Raw genomic sequence first — 14,842 nt, 5'->3', positions numbered from 1 at the left:
TATGAAAGGCCCAAAGTCTTTCCCAAGCCAAGGTGGCGTGCCTTTTCTTTTCTCCCTCACATAAAAAAGAATATTCAAGGGCCCGGGAGTTTGGCCTAGCGGTTAAAGTGCTTGACTAGCATGCACAAAGACCCGGGTTCGATTCCTCGGTATCCCACATGCACAACCAAGCCGGAAGTGGCAGAGACGAGACGAAAGAAGCGAGCTGAGCTGAAGTGAACAGAGCCCAACCGAGTGGTGGCAGAAGCGAGCGGGCAGGAGCGAGCGGGGCCGGAGCGAGCGGGGCCGGAGCGAGCGGGGCCGGAGCGAGCGGGGCCGGAGCGAGAAGGGGCCGGAGCGAGCAGAGCCAGGAGCGAGCGAGAGCTGGCCGGGCCGGAGCGAGCGGGGCCAGAGCAAGGGCCGGAGCCAGCGGGGCCAAGAGCGTGCGGGAGCGACCCGGGCCGGAGCGAGCGGGGCTGGGCCAGAGCGAGCGGGCCAGAGCGAGCGGGGCCTGAGCTAGAGAGGGGGCCTAGCCGGGCCGGAGCGAGCAGGGCCGTAGCGAGCGGGGCCAGAAAGAGAAAGGGGCCAAAAAAAAAAAAAAAGAATATTCAAGTGCCTTACAGATGACTAAAACTGTCCCCACAGAAGATAATCGAACCCATGGGACTACGTTTTATGGGCTCTACATAGATACCTTTTCCCTCCTTTTTATACAAGATGGCACACCATTTCAGTATACACAGTTTTGAATGTTTATGATATTGAGCAGCCATAATCAATCATCCATCTACACCCTTCTCATCTTAAACTCACACCACATCAGACAATTCCACATTGTTCCTGTTGCCAGCCCCTGGCTACCTTCTGTCTCCTGTTACTTGGCTAATTAATTCCACTTGCTCTCTAAGTGGAGCGCTGCAGTATTTATACTTCTGTAACTGGCTTACTTCACACGGCATACGATCCTCATATGCTGGAGCATATGTCAGCACATCCTTTCTTTTTAAGGCTGAATAATATTCCATGGCACAAATACATTACATTTTCTATATTCACTGAACTGCCAGTTGACACATGCTTCATGATATCCTTTTCATTGAAATGTTTTCCCAGATTCAAAATTCTGAAACTCCACTGTACCCCAACCATTCCCCATTTTATTTGCATTTTACAATGACTGTGAAATAGTTTCAAAACCTTGCTTTTTTAAACTTATTATTGGGATGTTTTATTATCTATTTTCCCTGCCATTGGATTTTCATATTTTCTAGTGATTTTTCACTGTGGTGTATTAGTCAGAAAAAGCTAGGTGAAACTTCAGTAACAAACACTTGCAAACCTAGATGACATTAAATAATAATTTGCTGTTTCTTGCTTGGTGTACAGAAAATCATATACTTGTCCTTAAAGTTTTTGCCTGGTAGGTACATTGTATATCCTCTTACATTTCTTTAGTCACGGTGAATATCATGGCTCCATTTAATATAAAATAGTAAGGATTTTAATCTTTCTATATATAGTGGGGGTGAATGTTAGAAATATGTAGTGAACAGAACTCAAGACAACCATAATCTGATATAATAAACTAATACTTCATGTTTGAGCAATCTTTTCCCCAGTTTTTCCACAAGTTAAATACTTCTCTGGTGCTTTTCCTCTACTACATCTAAAGACATTCAGAGAATTTCATGTGGACACTCTTGGCCATATACCAGAAAAAAATAGACATGATAAAGATACCTGCACAACTCATGTTTAGTGCAGCACTGTTCACACAGCCAAGTTAAGGAATCAGCATGGACACCCAACAGTCAACGAATGGATACAACAAATGCAGTACACAATGGAGTATTATATAGCCCTAATTTAAAATAAAATGATGATATTTGAAGGAAAATAGATGGAACTGAGTTTTATCATGTTGCACAGACGATCCAAACTCACATATCACTGAGTTTTGTTCATATGGATTTTGCTCAAACTTAAAAATAATTAAAATGATGATAATAATAGTAATAGTAACAATAATACATGAATGTAAAGGGAGAGCCAGAATGAGAGAAGAGAAGAAAGAAGAGAGTTGTATGGGGCAAATGTGATTGTAGTACATTATACATTTATAGAAAATAACATACCAACACTGTACATGGATGCAGATGATTGAGAAAATGAAAATTTAAATTTAAAGCCCATAATTATATGTCCCTATGTAAATGATGAAACTCATATCACAATTAATATATGCTAATCAAAGCAAATTAGCTGGGCACTGGTGACTCACAACTGTAATCCTAGCTACTCAGGAAGCTAAGATTTGAGGATCATGCTCACAGCCAGCCTGGGCAAGAAAGTCTGTTAGACTGGCCAGGAGTTTGGCCTACTAGTAGAGTGCTTGCCTAGGATGCACATAGACTGAATCTTGGCATCCAGCATTGCTCAAAATAGCAATAGTTCGAAGTAAATTAAACATTAAGAGTCAAATATATATATATATATATATATATTGTTGTTGTTGTTGCCTATAATTTTTTTGTGTGACAGTTCACCTGGTCTCTGTAAATTCTGACACATGTATTCATTCAAGCAGTGGCCAGTACGCATGAATTATCTCATATTACAATGTCAAGTCAAGGGAAAATGATACTACTTTATATTTTATATGGATAGTAAACGATACAATGGTGTACTACTATAATTCCTATACCACACAGGTGGCAAAAAATAGAAGGCTTATAAACTGAGACTGGCCCTGGGCAAAATGCATGAGACTCTATCTGAAAAATAATCAATACAAAAAGGGGGAAATAAAGAAAGAAATAGGACTGGAGACATGGCTCAGGTGGTAGAACTACACCTAATTCAGGTCCCAAGTTTAATCCTGCTACTAACAAAGGAAAGGAGAAAAGAGAAACCAAAACATGAATTGAATTTCATTTAATTTCTTTGAGAAATGCAAGAAAGCAAAATGGAGTGGTCGCGTGTGGTCACTGGATGTATTTCTTGGTTGAGACTGTGCACAGGTGCCCTATTATCTCATTCAAGTTACAACTAAACATTCTCCCTAAACTTCAGAAAATACCTTTAGAGAAAGGCTGCCCAGCACTGCTTTTTCCTATCAATCAATTTATATAACCAGGAACAAGATAAGAAAATAAGAAGAATATTTACTGCTTTGGGCTCACAGGCCTTCTCATATATATATATATATATATGCATATATATATATATATATGTATATATATATACATATATGTATATATATACATATATACATATATATTTGTGTGTGTGTATAACAAAGAATGGAAACAATGGTTGCAAAAATAATTTTAAAGACTGACAGAAAACTAAGAGTAAACTTCTGACAAAAAGGCAAGGTTAGGGCTGGGAGTTTGGCCTAGTGGTTAAAGTGCTTACCTAGCATGCACGAAGACCCAGGTTTGATTCCTTGGTACCACATATATAGAAAAAAGCCGGAAGTGGTGCTGAGGCTCAAGTGGTAGAGCTCTAGCCTTGAGAAAGTCCGAGGACAGTGCTCAGGCCCTGAGCTCAAGCCCAGGACTGGCAAAAAAAAAAAAAAAAAAAAAAAAAAAGAAGGCAAGGTTACATTTTGGATACTGATTTCATAAACTTAAAAAGAAATCAGAGTCATATTTTCACATGTAATTTTAATTGCTGCTTTGATGAAAATATAAACATGTCAGTTCTGATCAAAGCTTTAATGGCCCCACTATGAATTTACATTAAGCCTAAGCCATCTGTCGGGCTAATGATGTGTCTTCTCTGCATTAGCATAGACAGTGGACTAGTCAGATTGTTAGAATTCAATTAGGATAGGACTGATCACTTATGTAGAGCCCCATACTCTGTCATCACCTTTATTACCAAGTTTTACATTATTTTGCAGGATCTCTGATACCAAGATGGAAGGTCATATCTTACAGTTCTGGAGGCCAGGAAGACCAAGTTCAAAGTACTAGAAGATAGTTCAAGGTGAGGACTCAATTCCCCATTGATGCTGTCTTATCATGGAACCTCACATTCTCAAACAAACACAAGCTGCACACATGGCCTCCTCTGTAAGGATGCTAATGTATGAAGACTTTGCCCTCGTGACTCACTCACTTTTTCCCCTTGGTACTTTACTTTTTGTTTGTATGTTTGTTGTGACAGAGTCTCATTAGGTAGCAGAAGCTGGCCTCCAACTTTCAATATTCCTGCTTCTACCTCCCAAGTGCTGGGATTACAGGTGTGCCACCCATATCCAGATTTACTATATGTTTGTACTTCACAAATTATTCTCTTTCACATATTGATAGTTAAGTGCATGTGTCATTTAAAAGAAACAACAACAATAACTAGCATTCCTACAATCCCCTAAGAGATATATAGGCAGGAGAATACTTGTGGATAATAAAGATCTCAAGCAACACATCATCAATTTATTACAGATATGAAATATTCAACAAAGGAGTCAAACAAATTATCTAGAAGTAAGACTTTAAGGCAAGAAAAAATCAGAGGGATGACACATGGTATTGAGTAATGAGCCTTGTAAAACACATAGTATTTTTCTTAACCAACATTTGTACAATCAATCAGCTTATTGGATTTACTATTACTCTCTACACCACCCAGGTGGCAGTGGCTCACACTTGTAATCCTACTCAGGAGGCTGAGATCTGGGGACTGTGGCTTGAAGCCAGCCTGGGCAGGAAAGCCCATGAGACTATTATCTTGAATAAACCACAGAAAACCAGAAGTGGTGCTGTAGCTCAAGGTGGTAGAGCACTAACCTTGAGCAAATAAGCTCAGGGACAGTGCCCAGGCCCAATAAATGACAGCAATTAAAAATAAAACAAAACAAAACAAAACAAAAAAAAACACTTGTAACCCTAGCTACTCAGGAAGCTGAGATCTGAGGATCAAGATTCAAAGCCAGGCTGGGCATGAAAATCTGTTAACCACCAGAAACCCAGGAGTGGCAGTGTGGCTCAATGTTGTAGAGCATAAACCTTGAGCTGAAGAGCTCAGGGACAGAGCCCAGGCCCAGAGTTCAAGTCCCAAGACAGACTAAATAAATAAATAAATAAGTAAATAAACAAACAAACAAATGTCTAGCCTTTTGGACATCTATAGAAGAGACTTTGGATATATGAACTTGTATCCAATAGTTCTTTCCTTGCAACTACCAGAGCAAAGCCCTTGACAGCTTTACCAACGAGGGAGATTTATGAAGATTATGGGACAACCAAAAGAACAGACACAGAGGTCAAACTCAGAGATGGCTGGAAAGCTTAGCCTGGCACTAAGGTAAGCTTAGTGGTGCTGGAAGCATTTAGTTTTCTTTCCTGGGAGCCACTGCTGGGCAGATCAAATTCTCTGTTCTTCAATCTGTTTGCCTTACTGGTAAAGACTGAAAGTACAGGGAAGGAGCCTATGAATGGCCTGGATTGTTCGCTAAGAACATTGCTAATCTGAGAAGAGCAGGACACCTGAGTGAAGTCTAAACACACTATCTCCAAAAGGAGAGGCCAAATCACAGAAGGAAACAGCCAGTATCAAGAAGGGAGTATGCCATAGATGCTGGCTTGCCAAAACCCAATAGATACCCAATTCCAGTGGAGTTTGCCATCTTAGTATACTGAATTCTACAAGTCATCTACAAGTCCATTGTAAAACAGAAACAGGCATGAGCACCCTCTCAGGATGCTTGTCTTCCAGAACCATCCTTTCTGATACAGCCTTGCAAATAAAGGTGTGGCAGGCAGCACTAGTGGGGGCAAAGTCCTCCACCCCCAACATTCACACCCCACATGGGTCACCACGAGGGGAACTGCAGTTTGTAGAGAGGTACCTTTCCATTTCTCTTTTTGTCCCTGATGCACTTACCCAGCTTTCGGAGCTACATGATCATACAGATCAACTTCATTAGCTCCTGGTCAGAAGACTCAACTTTTTTGTGTATGGACTTGAACTCAGGACCTAGTAAATATCCAGCAGCTTTTTCATTCAAGGCTGGCACTCTACCACTGGGGTATTACTATTTGCCCTATCACTTAAAGAGTCTCATAGACTTTATTGCCCAGGTTGGCTTTAAATCATGATCCTCAGACCTCAGACTCCTGGGTAGCTTGGATTCCAGGTATGAGCCATTGGAACCTAGCTGAACTTTATTTGAATGCCCAAGATTAACTGTAGCTGGTGGCTTGCCTCACATCTTAGATGATTCATTGCATGCATGCAAACAACCTTAGCTATTCCCAGAACTGCAGGAGTCCACTTACTTCCACTCACTTGAGCCAATACCAGCTAGCCTGGCTTCCCTTCCCTTGGCTTTTTCTGGGAATGGTTCCACTGCCAGGTGCCACTTTACTTCCTGACTCATCCTCATCAACTTGCCTCAACTTTTACAATCCCACTGAGTCCACAGACAAAGGCCTGGTGAGAAGGTACCTGCTTCTGCCTTGGGTATGGCAGGGGAGGGGAAAGCAAAGGAGAGCTGCTGAGCTCATCACCTACTTTCTTGGCACGAACAAGATATTAATTTTTGCAGCTGTGGCAAGAAGGCCGTCCCTCAGACTTGGCACGGGACAAAGGGGAGCCAACGCATCATACGAATCAAATCTGCAGAAGTCCCCAGGTGGTGTTTTTCTTGTTGCCATGTGCCACGTTTTAAAGGTGTGATTTATTATTAGTTTATATTTCAACAGCTATCTTTTTCCACTCTAGCTTAAGCAGCATATTAAAGACACTGAAGGAAACACTAATAATTTAAGAAAAAGTTGCTAACCCAATACTTTTCTTCTTGTAACACTGTGTGTAGGAGATGAAGGAAAGTATAGAAGTTTCCTTTTTATTTTGTTTTTGTTTTATCCCCTCCCTGACATTTCTTATTAATAGATTAGCTCAACAGAGTATTGGGTAGCTTGCCTTTGATTGATGTTCTTATTTATCTAAGTGCCAGTGCAGATTATATACACAGCTTGCTTTTTTTTTTTTTTTTTTTTTTGCCAGTCCTGGGGCTTGAACTCAGGGCCTGGGCTCTGTCCTTGGACATGTTTTTCTCAAGGATAGCATTCTACAACTTAAACCACAGCACCATTTGAGCTTTTTCTGTGTATGCAGTACCGAAGAATCAAACCCAGGGCTTCATGCAGCTAGGCAAGCACTCTACCACTAAGCTATTCTCTGCTTTAATGGTTGGTTATGCATTAGGGGCAAGTCTGACCAAAAACATTTCCACAACCTTAGTTCTGAATAACTTGGCTTGCTCCAGCTAGCATTCTGCATGCAACCACTTCCCATCTTTCTGGATCCCTCCTCTACCTTAATTATTTTATTTTATTTTCATGTTGTAGAGTTGATATACAGAGGGGTTACAGTTACATGAATCAGGTAATGAGTGATGTCTCCCTTCCATTGCTCTCTTCCAGTCTTTCCGGGCCATCCCCACTCATAAACTATCCAGTTCATTTTCCACATAGTGTCTAGTGAATATCACTGTTGTATCTGTTCCACCTTTTATGTATCCTCCCTTACCCGCCCAACTACAAATACTACAAAAGGAAAATGAAAACAGCAACAATGGCAACTGAAGAATGTCTCTTGCTTGCTTTTCTTGGAGTTCATTTCATAGAGTCTTGTTTTATAAGATCATCTATATGCAGCTATTGAGCCTTTGTACTCTATTCCTATGGCCAGCCAGCTTTGGCCTCTGTATGCTGATGACCAGTGTCCTATGTAATGTCCCGGTGTCATTCACATATCTTAGTCAGTCAATGTATTTACTTGTAGATTTTTAGGCACATACTAAAGACTATAAATGAGCTTGGTGCTGCCACAAGAATAGGCCACAATACCCATGGAACAAAATAGAAGACCCAGAAATAAGCCCACAAACACCTATAAGCCACCTCATATTTGGTAAGGGAGCCAAAAAACACCAGTTGGAAGACAGACAGTCTCTTCAACAAGCGGTGCTGGCAGAATTGGCTATCCACATGTAGGAAACTGAAGTTTGATCAACTCCAAATGGATCAAAGACCTCAAGGTAAGAGCAGATGCTCTGAAAATATTCCCGGAATGTGGGGCACGTCACATCAAGGGTAAAAGGCCTACCTCGTGGCCCAGTGCTCACTTCCTGGTTTTGGAGATTCAACCTGCCTGTCTCCTGGTTGGGAGGTTTGGCTATGGTTTGTGATGTAAAATAAGGCTACCTTGAACCCATGGATTGGCCCTGCCACCCTCTCTGACCGCACCTACCTCCCTCTGTCCTGCCTACTTTTATGTTAATAGATTCCTGCATCTTACTTTAGCCCCTGTTTTTTTCCCATTAAACGAGTCTGCTGTGACCTTCTCCCTGGCGTGTCTGTGTCTTCCCTCTGGAGAAAGGAGGGCTGGGTGAAGGTGGCCAGCCGGCCCTATCCTTTCTCTCGTCTTAGTTGGGGCGTGTTCTCTTTGCCCTTCCTGCTGGTCAGGAGGCAAAGAGTGCTAAAAACCGCAACACGGGAAGAGATAGGGGATACACTAGGGCTCCTTGGCACAGGTCAAAACTTCCTAAAAAAAAAGATCTAGACACACAACAAATCAAAGAAAGGTTGGATAAATGGTATTTTATCAAACTGAAGAGCTTCTATTTAGCAAACAACATAGCTAGCTAGATAAATAGCAAGCCCACAGAATGGAAGAAAATCTTCACTAGCAACACATCAGACAAGGGCCCTGTATCTGCTTCCACCTTTGCCATCTGTGAACTCTCAGCTCCTGGGCCCTCACACCTGGTACTGGTTCCCTGATTACTTCCTTTTGCTGCCTTTCCCAATGAGAATTTGGATTCTTCCTTCAGGCTTCATGTCTTCCAGCACCTTTAACAGCTCTTCTTTGACCTGACATCTACAAAAGCAGTGGCTGCCTCTGCTCTGCTCAAGAGCCCAATCATTTACGGAAAAATAAAACACAACAAAGGCAGAGCAAGGCACTTGCCTTGTTCAGGACATAGGATCTTCATACATCAGCCAGCAAGACTGGATACATAAGAATATTGACAGAGGGCCATCAAGGCCCAATTTCTGGAAATAAGATTTTTTTTTTGAATAGGATAAGGGTGATAAACAAGATTCCAGTGAGTCAGTGCCGGTTGTAGAAAAGATTCTAAATCCTCATCTACAAAGAGCAGGATTGAGTTTCTTGATCACTTAGAGAGCTCAACCGTGGACAAGCAGCATACATTTATTTACTAATGTTACTGAAACAAATGACCTGCCAGTTAGAGATTTCTTTTTTAGTAGGGGACTTTTTAAAAAGTGAGATTATTATTTCAAGGGAATTGATTTAGCTCCACCTGGAAGGGATTAGAGAAGGACAGGATACTTTCAGAGAAACAAATCAAAAGGCTTTCCTAATCTTCTTAAGTGACAAATGGTTAAATGTGCCCCCCCCCCCACACACACACAGAGTAGTGAAGGAGGGGAAGGATGGCACATACTGGAAGAGCAATGACAGGGAGTAGGGCCAGGCCCACATCCCTGGAAAAAGCTACCCAGGGGACCATGTGACAAGGGCAGACTCAGAAGAAGTCCTTTCTCTTCCTGAGGAAGGATCAGATTGTTAGTTCCCCTTTGCAATCTGGCCCCAGATAAGCGTCAGTGTGGAGGGCGGCAGAAACTATGTCCAGTGCTGCTTTTCAATGGAGAGTTCTACTTTCTTTCCTGCCAAGCAGTGGACAGATGGAAGATCAAATTGGAGCTCTGAGTTGGAAGCAAGGAAACTGAGGATGATTAAGAGCCTGTAGTCAGAAGGCAATATGAAAGAAATAGATAAATATTTAAGAAATAAAACAGAATTGAGTAAAAAAAATACAGAAAATACAATTTTGTGAGTAACTATAAAAGAAATAAGAAACATGAAGGAGGGGAGTCAGGAGGGAGAGAAAGTAGGCAAAAACAAGGGAGGAGGTAATACTGTTTGATAAAAAAATGTACTTATTACCTTACTGTGACCCCTTCTGTACATCACCCTTACAATAAAAAAGAAAGAAGAAAAAATTGTGGCTGGATCCTGCAAACAGGAACATAATTGAGGTTAGAAAGAAGGAAGAGCATGAGGCTGATAAGTCAGATTGGGACCATAACATAAAGATGCTCATCTGCCCATGTGAGAGTAATGGAAGCTACTGAAGATTTTTATTCCATTTTTCATTTTATTATTTTTAAGTAACTGTACAAAGAAGTTGCTATTAAACAAAAGCAGTTTCTGGATACATCTTGAGCACTGAAGAATTTTAAGCAGAAAAAAATATGATCAGACTTGTTCATTCTAGGTTACTCAGTTTGCTAGGTTAAAAACAGTGAGATAGATGCAAGGGCACATTCCTATAATTTCAGTGCCTGGGGGGACAAAGGCAGAGGAATCTAGGCTACTTAGGAAGACTCCGTCTTAAAAATAAAAATAAGCTGGTTGACTTACACCTGAAATCCTGGCAACTCAGGAAGCTAAGATCTGAGGATTGCAATTCAAAGCCAACCCTGGCAGAAAAGTCCAGTCTGTGAGAATCTTACCTCTAATTAACCACCAAAACAAACCAGAAGTAGTGCTATGGCTCAAGTGGGAGAGAGCTAGCCTTGAGCAAAAGAAGCTCAGGGACAGTGCCCAGGTCTGAGCACCAGAACTATGTCTGTCTGTCTGTCTGTCTGTCTGTCTGTCTGTCTGTCTGTCTCTCTCTCTCTCTCTCTCTCTCTCTCTCTCTCCTCCCTTGCTCTCTTGCTCTCTCACTCTCTGGCTCTAACACACAAATACTAACACAATTTTTAAAACTTAATTACAAATAACCGAAAGATAAAAGCAGTTGTAGCAGTTTCCTTCTTTTCTGACAAAACCCTAGCTTGTTTGGGGTCTCTTCCTCTGATAGCCATGTATTTAAGAGGACTCCCCTAGGAGTTTCTAGAAAAGCTCCCTCACAGCTCAATAAAAAACAGGAGAGATGGCTCTCCTGCCTCTGGACATCGTGGAGTATTGTCTGAGTATAATGCCACTGGCATTGGATCTGGCTGTGATTCTACCCGCTGGAGGATAAAGCTACCACTTGGGGGAGTTTGAGACTAAGAGATGCAGAAGGAAGAGGTACCATAGCCCGGATGCTCTTCCCTAAACTGAACTCTTATAAGGGAACTGCTGTTCTGCATGAGAAGAAGCTAATTTTAGTCCTTTTCTCACTGCCAAGGACATTCTAACTGCTACCTGAGACAGGTGAGGAGACTGATGAAGTGTCCTTTGTTGGTCACCTAAGCAAGTACGGGATATTATTCTAGGCAATGGGATGAGAAGTGGGCCAATCTGGCAGATGGGCAGGAGAGACGCCCTGAGGAACACGCTGGTTGATGAAAACAGGGAATTGTAAAAGAGGGCCGAGTTGGGGAATTCTATCATATATTCTCTTTGATTTCTATGGAGATGCAGAGACATACTCCCCCCCCCCTTTTTTTTTGTCAGTCCTGGGCTTTGAACTCAGAGCCTGAGCACCATCCTTGGGCTTTCTCAAGGCTAGAGCTCTAGCACTTGAGCCACAGCACCATTTCTGGCTTTTTCTATGGATATGTGGTACCAAGAAATCGAACCCAGGTCTTCGTGAATGCTAGGCAAGCACTCTATCACAAGGCCAAACTTCCTGCCCAGGAACATACTCTTGTAAGAAACAATCTCAGCTGGGTGCTGGTGGCTCACACCTGTAATCCTAGCTACATGAGGATTATGGTTCAAAGCCAGCCTGGGCCTAAAACTGGAAGTGGAGCTATGGATCAAAGTAGTTTAGTGTTAGCCTTGAGCAAAAAGAGCTCAAGGACAATGCCCAGGCCCCAAGTCCAAGCCCTATGACTGACAAAAAGGAAAAAGGAAGAGAAAAAACAATCTCGCCTCAATGTGCGTGTAAAATCAGGTTTGTGTCTCTCACTTGGGACCCAGAGAACTGCATATCCCTGGGAAATGGTCAGAGAAGCAAGGAGCTCTGCCCTTCTCTGTTGGCATTGTCACCTTTATCTTCTAGGCTTAACCAACAGTGTGGTCGTTTAATTCTGAATCCACTTTTTAGACCCTCGGTTGAAAAATATTTCCTCTATCTAACTAACCCTCCTGGAAATTACCTCCATAATTTAGTCCTGAGGAAATACCTGTTCTGAGACCCAGAAACTGGTGGCCACTTTCCATAACCCTAGTTTGTCTGAACCCAAGGCTAAACTGGGTCCTGGTAGCACTCAGGATTTCCTACCACAGTCTTCAATAGCTCTCTCTTCCACCGAACACTAACTTCTGTGGAGTCTATGTCTTTCATCTGACAGGAATTTGGCACTGCTGCAACAGAGAAACCAAGAGGTGGGGTTTGCTGCCATCTAACAAAAGTTCTGGGATGTCTTTTGGCTGAGATGTCCCACTCACTTTTCTAGACCACCCGCCACCTTCTCCCTGTGTGGAACTCACAAGGCTGACACAAGAGTGACTGGCAGGTTGATGCTCCATGCAGTTCCCAACAGGAGATCATAAGAAGGTGAGACAAGGAATGCAAGACACTTGGATCCTTCAGCTGCAATGGTTGGGGACCCTATGTTCCTCGGCAAAGATCCCAGCTCTGACAAAGTGAACCCTCCATGTCGCAGGATTCCCTTCACTCCTTCAGGCCTGAGACAGGAAAGCGCTGAACATTCATCACTTACTCACTCCTCATGAGCCACGACACACTCTCCCTTTTCTTTCTCTAGATTTTTCCCTACTTTTGGAAAGAACTCCTTTATATTGCTAATCAAATTATCCCAATATGAGTGTGTATTTTCTGCTGCTGGGACCCTAAGAATGAATGTTATTTATGGATCTCATCTGGGACATTTGGAAGGCAAATGCCAGGACAAGACTAACAATAGAAGAAGCCCAATAAAAAGCTGACAATGAAGCTGGGAGCTGGTGGCTCACACTTGCAATCCTAACTATTCAGGAGACTGAGATCTGAGGAGGGCAATTCAAAGCCAGGCTGGGCACAAAAGTCAGTGAGACTCTTATCACCCATTAACCACCAGAAAACCAGAAGTGGCACTGTGGCTCAAGTGGTAGAGCACTAGCCTTGAACTGAAGAGCTCAGGGACAGTGCCCATGCCCAGAGTTCAAGTTCCAGGACCGAAAAATGAAATAAAATAAGTCTGACAATGAGAAAGGAATGGGAAGAACAGTTCAGTGGAAACATTCCAGGTAGCTGTGGAATGGAGAAGAGACCTGGCAAGGCTGGTGGTAATTCTCAGGCCAACGTCAGCCATCAGAGAATTCCTGTGTCTCCTGGGATGGGCTGCTTCCTTCTTGTCCCTAGGCTATCTCATGGCTGGGAACAGCCATGGAAAGACTTGTGTTTGAATCTGGTAATGGATGTTAGAGAGCACTCCCTTCCTTTGGGTAGCAGTCTCTAAAGGTGCCTTTTTAATGGCCACCATATTAATCCCATGAAAAAAATGTTGGTATTAGCTATAGCTATCTTCTCCTCAAAGAGAATTGTGTTAAAGTTCAAAATGTGCTTTCCCAATCTAAGAGGTTCCTTCTCCCGATGGAGGCTGTATGTCTCCCAAACAACCAGGAAGGTGTCATTTATTACCTTACAGATTTCCAACTATCAGCAGGCTGCCCATTCGTTTGGGAAGACCCCAGCCTGATTTTCCCAGCATACCTTGCAGTTCATCTCTCAGGCAGGCTCTTGAATCAGGCTCTTGAGGCGGATGGTTTTCTTTAAAAAAAAAATCAGAAAGATAACAATAAAAAGCTATAAGCTTTTAAAACTCATGTGATGCACTTGAATGAGAAAGTATCTTTGGAAGCAAAAGCACATTTGAAGGATTGAGATATTTTAGGATTGACAAAGTTTCTATCAGGAACTAGGTACTGACCAGGACATGGCTGGGTGTGATGTCTGATCAAGAACAACCTGGAAAAGCTAATCTTAAAAGTAGCAGAGCATACAGAGCTCAAGAACAGTGCCTGGGCCCAGAGTTTGAGCCCTCACAATCTGACAAAAAAAAAAAAAAAGCAACAGAGTAACAAGCTAGGGTGGTGGCTCACCTGTAATCCTAGCTACTCAGGAGGCTGAAATCTGAGATCTGAGGATCTTAGTCCAAAGCACTTAGTCCTGGGCACTAAAGACTGTGAGACTCTTGTTTTTTTAATTGTAATTAATGGAAGGGTTACATTATATTCATAAGATAGAAGGTGCATTACTTCACATACATTGATACCTTTTCTCATGTCTTGGTCCCCATTTCCCTCCCTCCCACCCCCATCCCTCATCTTATGAGTGATTGTGGTCTTTAATGTACTATGTTATCTCATCTCTTTTGCTGTCCCTTGGTTATCTCATATTGTTACAGTATTTCACTTTGTTATCTGATATATTGGATATATGTGTATTTGGTTATTTGAAATTGGATAGGGAAGGGGGGAAAACAAGACTGTGAGATTCTTATCTCCAATTAACCACTAGTAAACCAGAAGTGGTGCTGTGGCTCAGGAGGTAGGGCGGTAGCCTTGAGCTGAAGAGCTCAGGGAGAGCACCCAGGCCCAGAGTTCAAGCCCCAAGACTTACCCCCCAAAAAGTAGCAGAGTAAACTATCTAGTGCATCATTCATACCACAGACCATTGTTATCTTGTCTTACAAACATGACATGAATACTCAGACACAATGGCTGGCATTCTATACATTCATTCACTACTTAGGAATGGTATTACATAGTCCAAATCCATTGGCTGAGTCAGAGCTGAACAAACGGTATCAGTATTTGTCTAGGTGTCAGGCTTGTTGTTTTCATGGTAAATAGCTTTGGACCCCCCTCCCCACTTGCC

General features: G+C 42.3%; 1 long non-coding RNA gene across 1 annotated transcript in view; it reads right to left on the bottom strand.

Annotated features, from left to right (window-relative positions):
- The window catches only part of LOC150067353 (uncharacterized), a 42,903-nt gene that overhangs the window by 13,423 nt on the left and 14,638 nt on the right, over positions 1–14,842 (bottom strand). Inside the window, exon 2 of the long non-coding RNA XR_016534605.1 lies at positions 13,676–13,732. This is a non-coding gene — a long non-coding RNA (uncharacterized LOC150067353). The remainder of the gene's footprint in view (positions 1–13,675; positions 13,733–14,842) is intronic.

Source organism: Megascapheus bottae, chromosome 2 (genome assembly GCF_031878675.1).
Source record: "Megascapheus bottae isolate mThoBot1 chromosome 2, mThoBot2.hap1, whole genome shotgun sequence".
Lineage (NCBI taxonomy): Eukaryota > Metazoa > Chordata > Mammalia > Rodentia > Geomyidae > Megascapheus > Megascapheus bottae.
The sequence above is the reverse complement of the archived record's forward strand: the minus strand, read 5'-3'. Positions and strand labels throughout refer to the sequence as shown.